This window comes from Balearica regulorum, chromosome 13 (genome assembly GCF_011004875.1).
Source record: "Balearica regulorum gibbericeps isolate bBalReg1 chromosome 13, bBalReg1.pri, whole genome shotgun sequence".
Taxonomy (NCBI): Eukaryota; Metazoa; Chordata; class Aves; order Gruiformes; family Gruidae; genus Balearica; species Balearica regulorum.
Window position 1 is genome coordinate 16087462 of NC_046196.1, and position 6000 is coordinate 16093461.

The window sequence follows — 6000 nt, forward strand, 5'->3', positions numbered from 1 at the left end:
AGACAACATCAGTGATGGTTGATCTGTTGCTTGTCATGTTTGTTAGTATGGGTGATGACATCCTGGATCATGTTCTCCCAGAATACCTTCAACAGTCCACAGTTTTTTATATAAATTAGAGCTGAAACATTTTTAACTTTTCCATAACAAGCCAGGTGGCAGATAATTGATCTCCTTATGTTGTACATATTATCTCCCAAAACTTCAAAATGGTACTGATGACCAAAGATATAGTGTGGATGGGGAACACACAACTTGTAGCATACTTCTATAGCTCCTGTTATGTCCTCCACAATTTTGTTCTCTAAGTGAAAGCTTGGAGGAGGGCAGCATAAACAGAGTGTACTGTAAGGTCACTTGACCCTTCAGATTGCTGATTATATGTAACCAAAATACTATTTCAATATTCAAATATAAAGGATCTGTTGCAGGCTGTGAATCTCCTAGAAATTACTACTTAGAAATCACTAAGAACTTTTGGTTTAAGCTGCTGCTTTTTTTTTTTTTTTTTTTCATTCTGAACCCACTCAGTAGAATACAGAGTCTTTAGAAGAGATTGGCTGGGATCATAAAGTTGACAGTTGCAGAAAGGAAATTAAATTAAATGAAAATGATGAGAGGTTTGTCTGGCTAGGCTGATTTACTAGAATTCTGCACCACATTTTAGTTCTTCCAAAGTCTTTGCGAATAACTAACTTGATGTGGAATGAGAGGGGAGATGGATGCAATCTGTGGGGAGGAACATGGCTCCACTGTACTCTCCCTATGTTTCTCTCTATTATGGTGCTCTTCTATTTAGAGGGTGTGCTGAAAAAAATGTACTAAACGACAACTATATGATCAATTTTTTTTATCACCTTTAAAGAAAAAATAACTCATTTGCTCAAGGGAGTAGGGGAAGGAGTTTAAAGATTTAAGCATGTAACTGTTCAGATGGCGTCTGTTTGCTTAGACCTAAATTCCTTATGTCATTGCTCATTAATGTTGTTGTACCAAGTGTTTATGCATGAGTGTCTGAGAAGAACTGGATGTGATCAATTCAAAATGGCCTTGTCAGACTGCATGAAGAATTCACTCTGAGATATATATGGAAATGTATGCTTTATGATTTATTCTGACAGGGTATTCACATTGCTGCTTTAAGTATTTCTCCAAATCTTTTCACAGTAGATGATCAATTAGTGCTTTACTTATTCTTTCAGTTAATTTGAAGCATGAAAACAACAATATGGCCACTTTTCATAGGATTTTTTTGTATCTTATGAAATGAAATCAATCAGATCAGAGATCTTTCTGGTTCTGTCACCATCAGGTTCCTAGAAGATCTGCCTCATGTTGCAGTGATTTCCTCGTTTCCCCCTCTAGTAGGTTAACTGAATTACAGCACTTTCTAGGCCCCAGGGCAAGAATCAGATTCTGATCTTGGAACTGGAATGGACTTTTTGTGTATTTTTTTTTGTAAATCCTTCTTTCCCTTCTGCAATCTATCTTGTCTCCAAAGTAGACTACTGATTCCAACAATTGCTTATCTTAGCAGGTTATGAAAGTTTACATAGAGTTGCATTAGGCAACTTAAATGTGTGGTGGCACTGTTATGTCCTAATGTTATATCTTGATGTCAAACATTTATTTCTCTGAAGAACTTTGTCTTCCATGCTGAGGATGGAATGATCCAAATTTTTTTTGAGTTTTAAGCTCATGTTTTGTTTCTCACCCCGTCTTATGGCAGGTGGTTCCACAGGTTGATTGCGCAAGAAGGTGTTTTCCTTTTTATCAGTGTTTTAAATTTTCTGTCCTTCATTTCATTCACATGTTCTTGTTTTTGCATACAGAAAGGTATGAATTTCAGTCATAGTTACACCTCATGCAAAATTTTTTTTGGAAAACCAAAACTGATTCTATTTAACCTTATAGCAAGCTACCTAGTATTTTTGCCCTAAAAGTGTAGTACATTGAGTCATATAACTTGTTGCCTTCAGTGGGTTTTTTTTTGTTTTTTCTTTTTTTTAAAGGAACAATTTTTCATCTTTGTTGATGCAGAGTAAAAGTTGAAAATGTATATTCCAGAGAGTAAATTATCAGATAATAGAAGTATACAACTTATATTTGTTTTAAGGTAATATGATTATTCTAGCGGAAAGAGCCTAACTTGTGACATTTTGAATGCTTGGTGTAGCCATTTTTTTTCTCTTAAACCTTGTCTTTATTGAAATATCTGACCATTAGAGATATTTCCAAATGTAGCTCCTGATCTCAAGCTGTTAATTACTGTTGTCAAAGATATACATAGGAAGCAGTTCAGGAAGAAGTTTTGTCCATCAGATGGCACTTTCAGAGTCTTTGCTGGACCAGCAATATTGCTGGAAATGTTTGTTTCAGATAATCTATAAGGGGGTGTTGCAAATCTTTTTCTGCTTTTTATGGAATCTATTTCTCATTTTGCAAGTGGATGCTAGATAAAAGGGGCGATGCAACTACAGAAAAATAATTTTATATTTTTGCTTGATTTAAATGGAGGCATAAATATAAAAGTCATACTTACTCACCTGAAACCTTATATTTATTGTTACCTACCAGAATTCTAGCTTTATAGTACAGAGCAACACTTCGCAGTTGCCAGGTTTCACTGAAGATGAAGTGATAATCTCTGGCTGTAAGTTGTAAATTGCTTTGGGATAGAAGGTACTGCGTAAATGTAAATTGTTACCTTATTAAATGCAAGTGTAGCATAACATGGTTTTCAAATTACTAATGAGTATTTTCTTTGTGAGCCTGATGGCTTTTTTAAGATAAAATAGCACTGGGTTTATTTAATCAGCCTAAAAGGTTCTTATCCAGCACATTGTGATGCTTATTTTTATTGCTATAAACAAACATTATTTGGAAGAATTGCAAGATAAGATAAGGTTTACAGTGTTTTTATTAGTCTTAATGTTTTGACTAACAGTCAGGTTGCTTATTTTTCTGTTTAAATTAATATCAATATTTTATGATAATACTTACTAAAATACATTTTTTGTCTTGTTGCTGTTTTTAACAACACACAGAAGTCAAAATGTCATAGAATCTATCCTGGATGTGCAAAATGATTAAAGCTGTTAACATCAAAAACACTGTGATTGAGAAGATCGTTTGGAGGATATTTAACTGAAGTACTGATGAATACCATTTTAAGATGTTCCTGTATCATTTGTATTACTTCATTTTCTTTCCCCCCATTTATATGCTTGGCTTTTAATAGGGTGAAGGAACAAAAATCAATGAGACTATAATTTAAATGAGTGTTTCTATCAGTAGGCTGCAAGATCATCAAATTCTTACCAATCTAATTGTGGTTGTTAGGAAGTACTAGGATATCAGTTCTACCTGACTAAATTCACCACTCATTTGAGCAACCATAAGAATACAAATACATATTTACATACAGCGATTGAAACTTGACAGGTAATATGCTTAAAATTATTTTGTTTCACAAAATTACTTTATCCAGGGAAGAAATGGAGGAAAACAGAAAGGTTTTAAGTAGAAATTGCTTAGGAAGAAGGACCATAGCTAAGCATGTCCTTGTATGTTGAGGGGAAAAAACTCCCACGTAATTGGAAATTCTGAAGTTCTGTTACAGTTGTGAGAAAACCAGTAAGCAAAGCTTGATGAGAAAGTATAAGACAAAGTAGCAAAAAGTCAATTAAGGCTTAAATAACAATACAAGAGGTATTCCCACAGCAAGTAAAAACTAATTTTTGTTGGACACTGAACTTTTATCAGGTTCAACATTGTTTCATTTTGTGCTGAACTACATTTATAAAATATACTTACATAGTTTTAAGAATACTAAATGATGTACATAAATGATGAGAATTTTATGCATGTGCACTATAGCATGTCTAAGTTCACTCTCAGAGCATGTTCACATCAGGTAAATACTGTCATTCTGTGTTTTGATTTGATTCATTATTATTCTGACATAATTCATGATGTAAAACATGGGAAAGGAATAATACTAGTACATGAATCAGCAATATGGTGAAAACTGACACTACATTTTCCAGAGCTGTATTGCTAACCAACCTCATGGCCAAAAAGGAACAGTAGGAATCAATAACTTTGCACTTGGCATGAGTACCCATAGATGACAAAAGATGAAGGGATATTACGTATCTATAAATATCTGTACCAAAATGAAGTTTTGTTTGTGTCCTGTATTCGTACACCTAACTAAGGCAGCAGTGAAGACAGAAATTATGTGGGCACTATTAACCTGTAGCCTCTGCAGAACTTTTTGTTGGTCTGTGTTGCAGTCTCATCTCTATTTTGCTGTATCACCATAGTAACAGTAGGAGCCACCCTACCTAAGATTTACAACAGGTTCTATTTTAACAGCTTCCTACCTCATTGCCTGATGGTCAACTGCAAACTGGCATGCTGCTTTGGGGATAAACAGTGAAGGAGTGCAGACAAAACTAATAATACTTCATTTAGGTCCTCTACCCCCAGCTCAAGATAGCAGTTAAGCACAACTTTAAGTGTCGGGGTTATGAATTCGAAAGTAGAATTGTACATGCAAGGTTGGCTGTGATGTTTGCTGTTATTTTCTTGGGGCAGGAGGGGAAAGGAGGGTGTGTAATTTTGCTGTGCAATTTTGGAGATTTTTTACATGGAATTTTTAATGGATTCTGTGTACTGGAATATTTAATGATGCTTCCTACATAAGTAAATACTGTTTAGGTATTTTAATTCCTATTTTTGTATGCTATACAATAAAAATGAAGTTAGTATTTATGCAGTAGTCCATTAAGATGCTCCATATTTAATCAACTTTGTCAAGCAGTGGTGGAATGAGGACTCACGGTCAGAGCTAAGGGACGGAGGCCCAGCATAGCTACGGAGCCAGGGTGGACTAGAGCATTGCTAATTACGGAGATTGGTTGGCTTAAGCACATGTTATATAGTGAGGCCACAGGTCTGTTGAGAAAAGGCAATTTAAGGAGAGGTGTATTCTGACCCTAAATCGCTCATAAACCTTCTGTTACACTGATTTTTTTTCTCCCTCTAGTCTCATGAACTCTTTATTTTATAACTAGTATTACACCATGTTTCCTCTTCACTATTTTTGTATTCTGTCACTCTTGCTGAGTATATTAATTTATTTTAGATTGTTGCTCAGTACATGATCTTGAAAGACTTCTAACACTAAATATAAACAAATGTAACAGCCTGTTCTGTGAAATGATAATATCTGCTAAAAACTGAAGGATGTGAAACAGAATAGCTTTATTCCAGTTGGTTTTAAATGATTTTCTGCTTTTACTACCATTTCCCACTTAGGCAAATACTGTGTTCAGGAGAGCTACAGAAAAAAATGCTAGATGCATAAATCACCATTTCTTGGTTTATCCTGTTCTTTGGATATGTAAAGATTATGTATGGCTCTGGTCTTTAAAACTAACATGCAGATATTCTACACCTGCTTGTTGATGCCTGACTCAGTGGTGTGTGAACACCTTCCTACATGCCTGCCTGGAGGTGTCATGGTGTATTCCACTGAAGCGATTAAAATAAGCACTGTTTTGTGAAAAAAAAGTGTAATGCATAAAGTGAGTCTGAGCATTTATTAAGGATGAAGATAACATGAAGCAAACAGCTTTCTCAAAAGGGAGACAATATTTATTTACCTTAAGCTCTTGTGGTCCTGTCAATATCTCTGTAGTGTTAAAGCATTTCACAAAAATACAGCACTTTTTTAGCACAGTGACATATTTAGCAGTCTCCCCAGGCTATTTCAGACTTTCATTAGAACTATATCGTTCTATCAAGGATGCTTATTTATACACCTTCACAAACAGATTTAAAAAGAACAGAGTGGTTGTTTTTCTAGGGTAAATTTGGAATTGATATCCAGATGAGAGTACCAATATTTTCACCTGGTTTACACAGGTGAATAGTTGACTTGAATGTCCTTCAAGTACATTTCATTTTATAGTGAAGGATGGGCTATTCTTG